Here is a 16,942-nt window from a genome sequence, read left to right on the forward strand (position 1 = left end):
ATGAAGGTCCAGGTCAGGGGCTCACATCAGGCAGGGGGCCCCTTTTCTCAGCTTCCTCCTCCAGCCACTGTCCCCCTCCAGCCAGTGTGGGCTGGGCCAGGCCAGACAGTGCTTAGTAGAATCTGGAGACTCAGGGTAAAAAGGGCTGTGACGAGCACAGGAGGTGTGCCCCTCCTCTGTGAAGGCCTCGCCCTGCAGAGGGGAGGCTGAGGGCAGCTCAGGAGACAGCGGGAACAGTGGGTGGCCTCCCCGAGCTGGTGCAGGAGCTGCCCAGTCTGGCTGTGTCGCTACCATCCGAGGGGCCAGCAGGGTTCCTGGCCCGTCTGCCCGCGCCCACCCCGGGGCCCTTGCCCGTGTTCCCTCCAGCTGAAGGACCTCCTCCTTGCTCAGGCCCCCTCACCACCACCTGGACTGAGCCCAGGGGTGCAGGCTCAGGAATGACTGTCCCGAAGCCACCCTCCCGTGTGCACGGGTACCTGAGGTCCCTGCTCAGGCAGGCATGTCACTTCCTGATAAGAGAATGTTCCAACACTTCCCTTTCACCACCTGCGCAGGCCTCTCAGGGCTTGGTGCAGGGAAGCCAACTCCCTTGGAGTGGCCTAAGCCTCGCCCTCTTGCCCTCGCCCGCAGCTGGGGTGGGGCACACACAGCACATGGGCTCTCGGAAACCTGGTCAAGCGAGCAGGGCAGGCACAGCTCCCTGGGACCCTGGGGGGAAGTGTCTTCCACAGGCTCAGAGCTACGCCATCTCAAACCCACTGCTGCTCCCCTAGGCCGCTTGTTTTCCTCCCCCCCATTTTCCCTTTGCCTCACTTTTACTTCTCACTTTATTTCTCATTTATTTTACCTGGCTGTACTGAATGCACGCTTGTAAGCTGTAAGCTGCATTAATTCTTTTTTAGGACAAGACAGAGCTGACTATACACTCAGCAAGGGCACCTCTGCTCAGCAGCCCATGGACCCTTCAGCCACAGTCCCTACAACCTCTCCCCCTTTCCTCTGGATTCAAGAGACCTCTAAACACGGTGGTTTTAATTTTCCTGAAACCACGGTCAAACACGGAAGGCCTAAGAAATGCCCCGCCACATGACAATACACACTCGCATTCGCTCACTGTCTCGATGGAGGACACCGACCAGCACCAGTGAGAGCATCACACCTGTGACGCAGCCGGGGCCCAGCCAAGAGACTTCTCCACCGACAGCCGGTTGGCGGGAGGAGGGGGGCGGTCCCCGGGTACTGCGGGTGCTCAGCACTATCACCAGCCTCCAACCTCCAGATGCCGCAGTATCACCCACCCCGACTGCGACAATGGAAAGAAAATGTCCCTAGGCATTGCCAAGTGTCCCCGGGGGGGCCAAACTGGCCCTCAGCTGCTTCGAGAACCATTGCCCTACAGAGATAATGAAGTGATGCAGTCACTTAGAACAGGGAAGAGCTGGTCAGGACTCCAACGATAAAGGGTTGTTAAAAAACCAGGCCACCTCCCTCCCTCGATGTGGCGCCACGCGGGCATCGACAGCAACGTGGGGAGCTCAGTGAGACGGTGACATGATGAAAAAAAGCAGAAGTGTAAAAGCAGGTTATACAACAGCTTGTACTCTTGGGATCCCACACAGAACACGTATGGAAAAATCCCGAACAACAGTAGTCAGCTGTGGGTGGTGGGGTAACAGGTGATTTCCTTCTTTATACTTTACTTTCCAAATTTCCTACAGTGAACACATATTACTTATATAAATAGCTGAAACAAATTCTTTTTTTGAGTGGTTTAAAAAAAACACTCTAATGTGTCCCGGTTGGTGGGAGACCACTGGGGCTGCTGGGCTTCACCGCCACCACCCCCATTTGCTCTGGGTGAGCCTCTCCCCACCCCTGGGGTGGAAACAGTGAACTGGCTCAGGGGTCAGCACCAGCGAGCCCACCCAGTTCCAAGTCCTGGGCTCTTTTCACTGCTCTTTGACCTTTCCGAACATCTCAGACGTCCAGTGTGCAGGACCTGCTGCTCTTATCAGTAGCTGAACTGGTGGCAGTTGCCTGGAAGGTCCTTCATCCTGCATTTCTCCTTGGAGCTGCTTGGTGCCTACACCAAAGCCCATAAAGCGCCCTTGGGGGCACACATGTACTCACTCCACAGGTAACAAAGGAAAACATCTTTTCATTGGCAAGAAGTCATCTTGCTGCCTCTGAGGTTTCCAGTGAACAGGGGACAGAATTTCAGCTTGCAGAAGCAAGGCTTTTTGACCCTGCTGAGGGTTGAGGCTTTTCACATGTGAACTGGATGACAAAAATCCCTGTTCCCAAGTCTGGCTAGAGGCTTTCTGCAGGGATCCATTCCCAGCATCTGGACTCTCTCTACCTTTCTCCCCCAAATCTGTCTTTGTATAGCTGGTTCTGCTTTGCTAAAGACACAGAGAAGTGAAGATGTTCTGCTTGGTTTCAGAAGTTCTAACTTGCACAACTTTCCCAGAGTTGGGGTCTTGTCAAAATCTAAGGCTCAACCTAGATAATTAAGCTGAACACCCAGAAAGGTTAAGAGTGCTCCTTCCAGCCCCTCCTGTTGCTGATAAATCTCTGTGCATTCTCCCCTTCTGCTTTCGTAGCAAAACCCTGGCTTTGAGCCTGGCACGCAACTGCACAGCTAGAGGAGCACATTTCCAAGACACTCTCGCGGCATCCGGGGCTGCAGGGAAAACGCTTCAGAGGCCACCTCAGACAAGGGGCACCCAAGCCCGGCGGGTGGAACACCCTCGAGTGTTTAACCTGGTGCACACGTGTGACAGCCAGTATCACTCCTGACCTGGCATTGGGGACTGGGGCGGGGTCCTGCCTGGCTACACACTCATCCCACTGCAATGTCAGGCCTGGCTTGGTGCCTGCTGGCCCAGGAATTTACTTGGAACTGAGACCAATGGCTCTAGAAACAGCCTGGCTTTGGGCCCCTCCCAGCCAGCGTGCACTCAGTCAGGATGGGACACACGTGAGCAGAGACTGCCGGCAGTGGCGCCAACACCCCCAGACTTGCTCCCATCCGCCATCCCGGTCCGGTCCGACCCAGAGCTCCCTCTGCACGTCCGCACTCAGCCTGCTGTGCACCTTCCTGGTCCCACTCAGTATGCTCCTTATTTCAACCCCCTCGTCGACTGATACCAAGCTGGGCGTCATGCTCCCTCTGAAGGGTCACATCTCGTGGGGAGCCCAGACACCCCTGAGCGGAAGTGTGGGCGAGCACTTCTCTTGTGGGGGTCACAGGCGGACTTCATCAACCCCTGAGCAGAGGTAGCGGGCGAGCACCTTTCTCAGTGGGCTTACGAGCCTCTCTGAGGAAGTGTGTGGCCGCACACCTTCCCTCCTATCCTGGATTCCTCTTATATCCTCCTCTCCTGACTTCCTGGACTGTCTATTGGTCCTTGAGCCTCCTTGGAGGCCCCCGGCTCTATCTGTTTCTCTTTCTTTTGTTTCAGTGATAAAGTTAACCTGTTTAGTTGGCTCAGGGCCTAGGTCTCCTCCCTCCGTCTCTGAAGGATTTAGGTCCTGGGACTCTTGTTCCTTTCCTTAACTAATCCAAGGGGCGTCCTCAGGCTAACCAACCTGGCAGATTTCAGGTTGGCTGGTGGCTCTCAGGGACCTGACTGCTGACACTGGGAGAATGCCAGAACAAATGACTACCATCTGGCCAGGATCAATCAGACCCCTGTCATGTCAAGACATCCCAATAAAAAATGGGGGCAACTACAAGCATCCCGAAGGACTCTCTGCTAGGATGCATATTATTAGCTAGTTGGGGAAAACTTAAGATGGTTTAAGAAAAAAAGGAAATTAATTTTATTTTGCAATACTGCATGGCCCCAGTACGAACTAGGGGACCAAGAGACCTGGCAAAAAAATTTGGGTCATTAAATTATAATCCATCTTGCAGCTGGACTTATTTTGCAAAAGGAAAGGGACTTCCCCGGTGGTGCAGTGGTTAAGAATCTGCCTGCCAGTGCAGGGAACACAGGTTCGAGCCCTGGTCCGGGAAGATTCCACATGCTGTGGAGCAACTAAGCCCGTGCGCCACAACTACTGAGCCTGAGCTCTAGAGCCTGCAAGCCGCAAGTACTGAAGCCCATGCGCCTAGAGCCCGAGCTCCGCAACAAGACAAGCCACTGCAATGAAAAGCTCGCGAACTGCAACGAAGAGTAGCCCTTGCTCACAACTAGAGAAAAGCCCGCACGCAGCAACGAAGACCCAACGCAGCCAAAAATAATAAATAAAATAAAAATTTATTTAAAAAAAAGAAAGGTAAATGGAGGGGAAGTCCCATCCATCCAAATGTTCATGACCCTATTCCATAATCCAGGTCTAAAGAACTCCTGCCGGGTGTGCCTGGCTCACACCCCTTTCCAAGTGCCTTCTTCCCCCACGGGAGCCTGATGTTTTAGATGACCCCTTATGAGTCCACTTCCCTGGGGTCCACAACCAGGTACTCCTACCTCCCCCAATTCTGAGGGGGCCACAGTCTTCCAGACCATTTACCCCTAATGCCCCATCTGGGGAGCTGGAGACCCCAGACCCCCATAAATCAGCTCATGGATTTCGCGTTCGGAATATTTAACAATACAGATAGGGTTTAAGAGACAAAAAGGATTCAGGGACAACAGCAAACAGCACAGTTACTGGCAGAGGTGCTAACCCCTGCACCATCTCAGGGTTTTTCACCCTTGCAAAGACCCATGGTGAGGACAGGATCCAGGAAGCCTGGATCAGAGCCACTGTCTCACTGAGGAAGGATCTGTTTTAAGTGTGGATAAGAGGGCCACCGGAAGAACGAATGCTCCCTGTATGGGAAAAGTCCACCAGGGCCCTGCACGATAGATCAAAAGGGCCACTGGAAGCGGGACTGCCCCCAATGCCGAAGGGGACTCGGGGCTCTCAGACCAACGATGGCTGAGAGGACCAAAGACTGACAGGGCTGGGGACCCGGGACCCTCCCCAGCTCCCCAGTGACACATGGTCACTTCTCCGGAGGAGCTTTGGGTAACCCTTGACGCGGCAGGTAGGAAAGGTATTTTCTTATTAGATATGGAGACTGCCTACTCTGTGCTAATTTCCCTGGACCCCTGTCCTCCTAATCCTGTAAGATAACGGGGATTGATGGAAAGCCCCAAACCAAGTGCTGCTCATGCCTGAGTGCCCCATTCCCTTGTTGGGAAATGGACTTGCTTACTAAATTCCAGGCATCCACCAAGAAAAACAATTACTCTTGGCCAGGGGAGCGTGCTTCAGTCCCAAGTGAGAGGAGGTCTCCATTCCACCCCATCCAAGTTTTAAAACTACGGGCTGTTGAACTGGTTCACAGTGCTAGAACCAAAGGTTGCTTTCTTCTGCATTCCCCCGCTCCCAGACTCCCAGTATCACTTTTCCTTTGAGTGGGCAAATCTGGACACTGTAATGCCATGAATGCCTCCACTGTGTGTGCTTATAAAATTCAAGCCGAGGGTGCCTACAGAATAGGAATGGAATGAGTGAAAAAATTGGGCTAAAAATTGTCCAGCTATCTGTAAAAATGGGATCACGTGAGGTTATAGGAAAGCCTCCTCAAAGGCCGGACTGAGGGCCATAATTTAAAAATTTCTTAAACCCAGGGAGGATCCCCAAAATTGTGTGTAAATAGATTACCAAAATGTGAGGCCACTGTTCTGACTAAACTAACCATACCTGATAGGGATTTTGGGGGAGGGCTTCTCCCCTAAGCTAGATAAGGAAAAGTAAAACATTCCAACATAAGTGAATGGGTATATCAGTCCTTCAATATCACTGAGGTAGCCACCCAATTCTTTAAAAGAACAAACAAAAAACTGTCCTTGTCTTACAAATCAAGTCTTTACAGGAACCGAGGTGTGGCTCCAAAAATAATCCAAAACCCACTAATCCTTTTACCACTCCCAAAACCTTCCCTATTTATTTTAAGAGGCTTGTAAGTATTAAACAAAGGGGAAACCTAGGAGGAACATGCCTGTGCCTGTGAGATGCAAATGTCCTACCAGCAACTCTTGTCTCTGCCATCTTTTTTTTTTAAGGAGTTTTTGATGTGGATCATTTTTAAAGTCTTTATTGAATTTGTTACAATATCGCTTCTGTTTTTTATGTTTTCATTTTTTGGCCGCAAGGCATATGGGATCCTAGCTCCCCGACCAGGGATGGAACCCACACCCCTTGCGCTGGAAAGCGAAGTCATAAACATGGACCACTAGGGAAGTCCCTCTGCCATCTTTTTAAAATGCAAATTTTGAAAAGGGGCATAAATAATTTGGAACTTGCCAAGGACAAATAAAAATCTTAAACACCTTCCATAAATATTAGTAGAAAGGGTTTAGCCATCTAGATAAGTGAGCTTGATTTGTTCCATCTGCCAGAAACCCTTTTTTTTTTTTCAGAAACCCAATTTTAATCCAACCTCTTTTATAGACTGATGGATTTTACATTGCTGTACCTGACTCATGGCTGAAATTTTGGAATGGGAACTACGAGGCCTCTGTGTTTGTGTGTTCATTTGTATCTATATGTGTGTTGTAGATGTGTGGTATTGCCAAAAATTAATTCGTAAAAGAGCTCTATTGAATTGACTTAAAGGAAATTAAGCATTTATATAAATGCTCAGAAATAGAAAATAATCTGGCCAGAATGAATTTCAGGTTCATGTCATCTGGAGAATATTTAGTACTAAACTGATATCCGGTATTGAAGGTGGCTTAAGCTTGTTGGTTTAATATAGACATGTCTTTAGAGTCATCAATGTTAAGTATAATACTTCTGTTGAACCTAGGTTTACTAGACCTTGTATCTATTGCAAATTTGTCAGCAAGAAAAATAACTCAATGTGGAAAAAACAAAATTTAAGATATGTGTTTTCAGTAAAAGGTGTGAGGAATGAAAAAAATACTGAAAAGAGTTACGCACGATCAGGGTTTTCTAAGATTGGATTGAATTTAGTTGGGTAAATGGATTTGGTTGGGAGTAAGCTAAGGTAAGACTTGGATTTGGTTTTTCTTTCTGTTAAGAGAACAAAGTTTTCTTGGAATGTCGCTTTTGATAACAGATTGTCTTTAAGTGATCTGTATTTGTTTTTGAGATCTCTTGTAACTTTGGTTAAGAAATTAGTATTGTCTCACAGAGACCGATGATCTTACACTTGATCAAGTGTTTTAATTAAAACTTTTTGACAAACTTCCCAAATTCAAATGGTAATCAAAGTTCTTTTGACTTTCAGCTAACTTTGGGATGCTTTAGAGGGCTCCTGAGGCGTCTCAGAGAGAAATATTTAACTAGTATTATTTATTTTAAAAAAATATTGATTTGGCTGCGTTGGGTCTTAGTTGAGGTACGTGGGATCTTTCGTTGTAGCGCAGGCTTCTTTCTAGTTGTGTTGGGTGGGCTCCAGGGTGCACAGGCTCAGTAGGTGCATTGCACAGGCTTAGTTGCCCCGTGGCATGTGGGATCTTAGTTCCCCGACCAGGGATCGAACCCACGTCCCTTGCATTGGAAGGCAGATTCTTAACTGCTGGGTCACCAGTGAAGTCCCAAACTAGTATTATTTAGTATGCTGAATTACATAGAAAGCATTATCACACGAGCCATAAAGCTACTTAAAAATATACTGTATGGATGAATGTTATTAATATAGACATTCTAAAAATTATATAAAGTCTCTAAAATTTGGGTATGTCCTGGTATAAAACTAGAGTTCTAGTTGTTACCTTAAAATATTGTTATGTCACAACAATAACCAAGCTTCTTTATCAATTACACTGTAATCAGATGTTTAACCATGCCTTTTAAGCCTTTTGTTGTTGTTGTTGTTGTTAATATTTATTTAGTTTATTTATTTGGTTGCGCCGGGTCTTTGTTGTGGCAGGTGGGCTCCTTAGTTGCGGCATGTGTGTGGGATGTAGTTCCCTGACCAGGGATCGAACGTGGGCCCCCTGCACTGGGAGCACGGAGTCTTGACCACTGTGTCACCAGGGAAGTCCGGCCTTTTAAGTCTTTTGTCATTTATAGACAGTTATTGTACTCTGACGCTGTTACAAAAGTGCTTCATCTTCAAAAAGATTCATAGAAAGGCTAGGGAAGCAGTTACAACAGTTCCACATCAAGATGATGGCTATGCGAGGATTCCAGCCCATACCAACTCAAAGCAAGAAGCTGCCCCCGTCCCCCAACCCCTGGGACCCCCTAGATCAGGCATCTAGAGATTTTTACTCCCTGATAAGCAGGGTCAATGACCCTACTCAGCCCTGAAGCAGCTACAGAAGGCAGACCATTGCCCCTCTGCTTCCCATAAGATTATGGGAGTAAAATCTCTGAGAGGGGAATGAGACAGGAAGGGGGCCAGACACAACCTTTAAAAGAATGACACAGCCCCAGGACACGACATAAACTGATTAGAACCAAATTGGTCCAAGATGGCGGAAGAGTCTACTTCCACTAGACCCTGAGCTTCAGTATACACTCATTGAAACACATCAGGAAGGTAAATGACACACCTACAGGTGCCATGACAGTTCCATAAAGGTAAAAAAGTGGGCAGTGGCCCAATTCCTGGAAATCCCCACCCTTTTCCACAAATAGCTGGAATACTCCTCCCGCTTGTTAGCCTATGAAATTACCCACCACTATAAAAACTGACAACCCCGTACCCTGGTGTCTCTTTCATCTTTCGAGATGGCCCACACTCTGTCTATGGAGTACTTATCTCCCTGAATAAACCTCTTCTCTCTTTTAAACAAACAAGCAAAACTAGGAAGGACCTCAGCCCTCACCCGTCCTTCTCCTAGTCCCCATCATGCAATGGTTTCACTGTGAATCTCCAGAGAACACTGGCTATGGGGTCAGGCTTTGGGTTTTTCCCCATTCATCCCACCTCACCCAAACTGGGCTGCTCCTATTTCTGGTACGGGTGGTCTGTGTTACTATCAATACATGCCCAGGTTACTACAGAAGTACACCATTTAGCAAATAAACAAAACTATCAAATTTTCACTGGAGTGAAAAGTCTAGTTTTGTCAATACTTTTGACCCACCAACTGCCCAACACATTAAGTAGCGTTACAATTTCAAAAAAGAATAAAGGTGGTCCATACTCATCCATACTTGAAATTGTCGACTATGCTTGACAGGGGCCACCTGGGCTGCGCACCAGCAGTCACGGCGCCAGTGCCTGTCTTGGAGAGGAGATGCTGTGAGCAGAGGTCGGGGCCAGAGGTCCCGCCTCCTCCTCCTTCCTCAAGACCAGAAAGGAGGATCCAGATGCTGATGGCTTTCCTCTATTCCCCAGCATCAAAGACATAGGATAACATGCCTTTGCCTTTCCAGTCCCGTTCCAGTGTTTTGGTTCAATTCATTAATGCTGTGATACTGGGAAACTCAACCCAGCAAAACGTGCCCTACACACCGAGCGAGGTCAAGACAAGAGGATGTCCTGCACAGCCTTTCAGGGTAACAGGAACTCCCACCCTCTACCCACAGGCTAAGTCGGTATGTGACAAGTCATGAGACAAGCCCATGCCAAGCCTCTAGAGCTCAAAGAAGGAGGGGAGAGGGCCAGAGACACAAAGAGAAGCCAGGTGGGCAGCAGGTGACAGCTGAGCTGGGTGCTGAAGGACAAGCAGAGACTGGCCTGGGGACCCGAGCCAAGGAGGGACCAGCACAGCAGCCCCCAGGCTGCACAGTGCATTCAGGGAATGGGGTGCATCTGGGGCTGGAGGAGCAGCCCACAGCTCTGGTGTTGGGACATGGGTCTCAGGGGAACCCTCTACCAAAGGACTCCTGGTGCCACGCTAATGAACCCGACCGCACATGCTCCTACTTCCCAGCTTATCTCCATGCAGAACATGCCTGCTTTGAGAAAGTATTCACACCTCCTGTGTGCCAGGGAACTGCTGGCAGTTCCCTCCCGAGAGAGGGGGGGCAAGTCGGTGCAGACCTCGGCTCTGCAAAGAGCTGGTGAGCCAGGTGCCCCACACTAGGATGCTTCCTCTCTGGTCCCTGGGACCTGGCTTCCCAGGGCAGCAGGGTCTCATTTGGTCTGGCAGCAGAACTCTCCCCAGAAGCCTGCCACGTCACTGCCTAAGGAAGTGTTGGCCCTAAGTCCCCTCAACAGAACAAAGGTGCATTGTCTGAGACGTGCTTTATTGGGATGGCGACAAGAAAGCCTGTCCGGCAGCACGCCAGACCCACTGCTGCCCTTACACATATCCCGAGCTGGAGATGGGATGGGCCCGCTGTGCCTGCCTTTGTACACGCTACGCCCTCCTCTTCCACTGAGCAGACTTGGGGGGCTTCAGGCCATACCTGTCATCTCTATGTGCCTCCTCCACCCAGACTGGGCTTCCTGCTAGCCCCAAGCCCTGGTGTTCCTTCTTGCAGCGCTGGCCATACCAGGTTTCAAGGTTCTGTTTGTGTACCTCTTCCTGTGAGAACGTGCTTCTAGAGGACACGGGTTTTGCCTTATTTTTGGATCCCCAGAGCTCAGCACAGGGCCCTCCAGAGTGGCTGTCTCACCTTAAACGCCCCCAAGTATGAATGTCAATGAAGGAATATATGAACATAAAAACAATGATAGAAAGTCTTCACATCTTGTCCTGAAACATCTGAAAAGAACTGGGGCAGTTTAACTTAGAGAAGCAAAATTCAGGGAGGGAATACAATTTTTATCTTCAAATACTTGAGCCTTGACTAGTTAAACGCTAGTCAAGGAGAGTAGGAGAGACTCCCAGGGTGGTGCAGGAAGCTGCTGTGCATCCGGAAAACGCAGAACCAGCCCGAACTCCTCGCAGCCCTCTGGCACTGGAGGCGCCCAGCAGAAACCAGAGAAGTTCCTGATGAGCAACTGCAGACTTCCCTTCTGCGTGAGGGACGATTCTGGCTTAAAATAACACTCAGAGATGGGTTAAGTGGGTGGGATGTAGAGGGAGCAGGAACGTACAAATGGCACAGGGAAGAGCCGTGGTATGATCGGTCGTCTCTTTTCTTGGTGACACCCCCAGGAAGGCCTCTACTTATCACCATAACTAGAAACCACAAGAATGAATATCCAGGGAGCTGGGAGAGGATGTGAGAACCTCAGAATGTGCAACCACTCAGCCCCATCACACAAACCACCACAAAAAACAAAATAAATCAGCAAGGCGACCAAACCAACGCCGATGGCATCAGAAGTGCCCGACATGGCCCCCAGTCTCCCCTGCCCTCACCCCAAGAGATCCAGGTCGTCTCGGCAAGCGTGGTCTGGCCTCCACCCCAAGGTGACCCTGCTCTGTGGGAGGCTCCTGCTCATGACAAGCAGTCAGAGCGGGGGCCACTGTTAACACGCAAGCGAACCTGACGGGCCACCTGATTGAACACAGCTCACACCCACTGCCGACCTTCAGGCCGCTACTCTTTCAGTGGCCTGAAATCCAAGCGCTACACTGACCGAGCAATTCTGTGGCGTGGGACAGAGTATGGTGCTAAGCCACGCGTTTCAACTTGCAGTTTCACATCTGATTGCAAATGTCATGCGATGCGGGGCCTCCTCCTGTACATCCCCAGGAACTTGCATGGTTTGAGCCCCACTTGAGCTGAATGACACCATATGGGCATCGGTTATACAGGCAGCTGGGTGAAGAGAATAGTGCACCAGTCACCTGGACTGTGGGCTCCATTCTCATCCCACCTCTGGGCCTCGTCTGTAAAACAGGAAAGGCTCGGAGAGCTGCTGGACACCAAGTAGGATGGGCCTTGTACAGACCAAACATGGCTTCCCACAGCTGCTGCCTGTTTCAGCCTGGGCCGTCGGGGGAGAGGCAGCTACAGGGGAAACTCATGAACAGCTAGCTGCCTTGTGCCTTCCAGACCTCTCCTGCGCGTGCTCCATCACCACCCCGATCCTCATTGCTCAATGAATACTTATTTTGTGCCGTGTCCCAGGCACTACTCCAGGTACCCGGGTTACATCAAGAAAAGGGCTTACGTTCTAGTCAGGTCAGGAGACGAGGGACAGAACAAATCTGTGAGTGACGCTGACGGTCAGGGCGGCAGGAGCAGCAGACAGTGAGAGGGCGGGGCTGGGCAAGCAGGCCTGCAGAGGCCGGGGCCGGCCTTGGTGGAGGCGGCGCTGTCGCTGTCGGCTTCCTGTCTGCGCGCTCACACCAGGCCTGCTGCTCCTCCCTGTCCTCTGGGGACACCGGCAAAGGCTTGCGGCCAGGAAGGTGGTGGCACAGGCCTGTCAACTTTCCTAACAGCAGGTTCTGAGCCCAGAACTCTACACCTTAGACACTGGGGGAATGTCCTTATGAGGTCTATGCTGGCAGGGCAGTGTACCCTCCTGAGAGCCAGAGTGTGCTGTTCAAGGACTTCTGTGCCTTGGGCAAGCCGGGAAGGAAGAGAAGAGGACTGGCTGGTGTTCTTCTTTAAAAGGACCTGTGCCTGTGCGCCCTGCTGACTTCCAGACGCCTGCCTGACAGGCGTCCTGCTCTGCACTGGCTGCCTGGTGGACCCTGCCAACAACCCAGAGTGAGATACTCTTACAACATGCTGACTTTCTGAGGAGGAAACCTGAGGTTCAGAAGCTGGAATCTGGACACCAGGCTGCCCAGGTCAAGGGCATACGCCTCTAGGCCACGCTGCCCAATTCACTTTTAAACAGGGCTCTGAGTCTGTCTAGAGGGAATCCCGAGGTCCTGCTTCAGAATCCGCCCTGCCCCAGCCTTCCTGGCCACACAGACCCTGCTGCAGCAACTAGCAGGGACAGGCTCAGCGCCCCTGCTGTGGCCAGGGGCTCCCCTACTGGCAGAGGACTTTCTTATTTTGAGTTCACAAAGGCCTCCTTGCAATGCCCACCCTGCTATCTGTTCCGGGCCCTAAAGCCACCCCCGAGTCTGGCCCAAACACAAAGAAAGGTCTCGGACTCTCCCACCACAACCCATTCTCCACACACATCACATCCCCTCCTCACCAGGTGAGCTCCCTTCCCTGGGGACATAAGTCTGGCCCAGATGTCCTGCTTGTGTTTTTTTTTTCCCTGCTGTGCCACACAGCTTGTGGGATCTTAGTCCCCCAACCAGGGATTGAACCCGGGTCCTCAGCAGTGAGAATGTGGAGTCCTAACCACTGGACCGCCAGGGAAGTCCCACTTTCTGACTCCTGAGGGTTGTGATGCTGCTCTGTCACATATCCGCCAATCTCACCAGCGGCCGGGCAGCCACACTGGGATGACACCGCACCACGCAGCGAGCACTGCCTGTGAGGAAGCGTCACCTCTGGCTGGGTTCTGGTCTCTCCACGTGGCAAACCAAGACCAACTCAGGAAGCTGTTGGATTCTGGCCTCCTCGAGGACTGGCCAGGACAGCCGGGGTCTGCGCTCAGGGACAGTCACACCTGGATCACCTGTGCACTGTCAGGACACCTGCAAGGCATGTCACCCTCTTCACATTGCTCCCTTCAAAAGCAACCATTTCCCTCCCCATTCAGAAGTGGCTGCTGAGCTGACTAAAGGGTCCCATGGCAAATTAGTAATAAAAAACAAAAAACAGCCCAACAACAAAACCCCCAAAAAGCCAAGTTCGGACCCTCTGATCCAAGCCCTCCCTCCTGCTGCCGCTCTTGCCTGAGCCAGACCAGAAGAGACTGCACTTCACAGACATGCCTCCCAGGCCCGTGTCTCCCTGATGCTGCGCACGGAAACCACCAGTGCCCCGGGGATCCCACGGTCACCCAGCACCACTCATGGAGCAAGAACTGCCGGGAGAGGGTATTCTAGGGACAGTTTCCACGGCAACAGTAACTTGTTCATACTGCACATGGAGGGAGATGTGTCTTTTAAACATCATCGTTCTCTAGACTTTTGGAGAAACATATGCTGTGGAAGCGATCACAGTTGTGCTTCTGAAAGTTAGTCCTGTTTCTTCAGTTTTCCGCACGGGTCTTCACTTTTAGAAACGGAAGGACAGCCTGCGAACAAGGCACGTCACTAAGAAACGCTGTCTTGGTTCCTCTGATCTGCCTGATCTAGGTGAGAGGAAAGTCGACCTAACTGGAAGACAAGCCTTATTTCCAAGAGTAAGACAACACTCGGATTGTCAGGTAACTAAAGCCAGTACTACTGCCTCACCAGGTACCTCACCTCACTTCTGAGGGATTCCAGGGAAGTAAATGAGGAAAAAAGTGTGGCTTTGTCTCAAGTAATCAAAGTACTCTAGAATATTCCCTTTCAAAATTCACCATAGGGGACTTCCCTGGTGGTCCAGTGGTGAAGAATCTGCCTTCCAATGCAGGGGACATGGGTTCGACCCCTGGTTGGGGAACTAAGATCCCACGTGCCACGGGGCAACTAAGCCCACGTGCCCCAACTACTGAGCCCGTGTGCCTCAACCAGAGAGCCCACGTACTCTGGAGCCTGCATGCCACAACTGAGCCCGTGAGCTCTGAAGCCCGCGGACCACACTAGAGAGCCCACGCTCTGGAGCATGTGTGCAGCTAGAGAGCCCGTGTGCCACAACTACTGAGCTTGTGTGGTTTGAAGCCCGTGTGCCACAACTACTGAGCCTGTGTGGTTTGAAGCCCGCGTGCCACAACTGGAGAGAAGCCCATGTGCTGCAAAGAGCCTGTGTGCCGCAACAAAAGATCCCACGTGCTGCAACTAAGACCCAACGCAGCCAAATAAAGTAACAAAAATTCACTGTATGAAGAATAAAAATGCCATATCCTGAGGATGTAGTATCTCAAGGAAGGACATGGGCCCCTCAGTAATGGATGAGATTTCATGTTTTAACGTCAGTAAAGGTAACACTACCTATGCTGCCACTAAACTCAAACCTTCATCAATAGAGCCTTTTGCATACAACCAGTTCAGATGACTTCTGCAGGTGAATATTGGTACTACAAACACACACAATTTCTGACTGGATCAGTAACATATTAAGATGCAGATATGGCTTATGACAAATAAGCAATCAAAAGTAATATGAACATTTGTGTCTGTATAAAGAGTGGCCATTTCATTAGGGCACGTGGTAAACTAATTTCTCCTAAAGGAGTTTAACTTCTAGTATTTAATTTGTCCTTGAAAACAATTTAAAACACGTCCAAGGCAACAGGATCAGAAGAAACTCGGCTGCAGCCACACCTTTGCTTGGCAGAGCTCCGCTTCACCCCCGCAGCTCCTGCAGGGCCATCTTGCACAGGAAGCCGTGCACACTGAGCTCTCGGAAAAGTGCATGCTGAAAGGGGATGGGTCTGGAGGAGAAAGGAAAATGCCTCAAGTGAAAAAAGGAGGGGACTTGTTTTGTTTTTTTCCCCGTAATCACAAAGGTTTGAAAGCACCAGTAAGGTGAAAATGGTCGGCTCTATTGTTAGGTCAAAGGGCACTGACCCCTCCATCCTTCCCTGACCCCGGCTGGGGACCACAGGCCTGGCACTCCTCCCACCACAAGGCTCTCCCGCCAGGCCCACCTCTTCTCCCCGGCCTCCCCAGGCACTGTCTCTGGGGCTCAGCACTGGTCCTCTCCTCTGCTCTGATGAGCTTCTCTCACTTGCCGAGGGTTCCTGGGGTCTCTCCCCAGTCTCCACCTGTGTGTAAAGGTACCTCAAACTCGATGCGTTCAAACCTGTTCTCCCACCCCCAAACTTTCCCACAACCCGTCCTGTTTCATGGGCAGCAACCCTCTCCTTTCTGCTGCTCCAGCCAAAAACTAGACAGTCATCCTTGGCTTTTTCTCACTTACCCATTTCTAATCCAGGAGTAAAGGCAGTTGACTCTTATTTCAAAACATACCCAGAATCCAACCAGTCTCACCAGGGCAGCATCACCTCTTACCTAATTACGGCCGACAGCCTCCAAATGGCGTTTCTGGCTTCTCCTCACGCCCTGGGATGAATTCGCAACACAGCTTCCAGAACAAGCGTCTGAAAGCCTGAGGCCACTCTTCTCCTCCTGTTGGAACCCCCCCAGCTGCTCCCATCTCGGAGTGAAAACACATCTGCATCGCCTCCGTGGCCCAGTTGGCACCCTGACCAAACGCCCTCCACTCTGCTCCAGCTCGCGGCTGCGCTCCGGCCTCGGCCAGATCCTCTTCCGGGAGACGTGCGCGGACGCCTCCCGCGCAGCCACTCTGCTGCACCCCTCCCCACCCGAGCCCCAGGACCTCGGGAACGCCTGACCCTGCCCTGGGACGCTGTTCATGCCACTTACCACTTTGTTCCACACTAGATACTGTACTATTGCTTACTGACTGCTCTCCTGTTAGGACATATGCTTTCAGAGGCTAGGGGTGCATCCCCAACACCCCAAACAGTGCTCTGCCCATGGCAGACAGTAAGTACTGGTGACTGCGTGACTGTCCAGACTTTCATGCTTGGACCACCACCGACAAACCCAGAACCCAAACAGCACACCAATAAATGTGATAATATCCCCGTGAGATTAAAGCATCAAACTGACTGATGAGTTCATTACCCTCTTTACGTAACCATGTAGATGTTGGGAAACGGCTGTGAGTCTAATTCAGGTACTGAATCACAAAGAACAAGAGAGGAAAATTACATACTTCACGGAGAACCAACCCAGAACTGCCAAGGCCTGGCGTTTCTCCACACGGGGGCGCACCGGGGCTCCCGAGGCCGAGGCTGACAGCCACTCCCGACTCCCATCCTGCTCAGGTCACCAGGAGGGCCATCTTCTCCCTTTACTGCCTTTGGGGAAAAGGATGCTACAAATCACAAAATGTTGGGACCCACGCTAAGGAAAAAGTGGCCCGGCCTTCGCACACTTTCCATCTGCTTTTGTTCAACTTGGTGGTGGAGGCAAAAACACATACTTTTAAGTCACTGCCTTAATCTGAGTCTTAAATACAGTATTAGGAGACAATGCAAGATTTTACTGAGAAAAAGTGAATTTTTAATTATCTTGTGAATCTACTTAGA

This window comes from Mesoplodon densirostris, chromosome 4, assembly GCF_025265405.1.
Source record: "Mesoplodon densirostris isolate mMesDen1 chromosome 4, mMesDen1 primary haplotype, whole genome shotgun sequence".
Classification (NCBI taxonomy): Eukaryota; Metazoa; Chordata; class Mammalia; order Artiodactyla; family Ziphiidae; genus Mesoplodon; species Mesoplodon densirostris.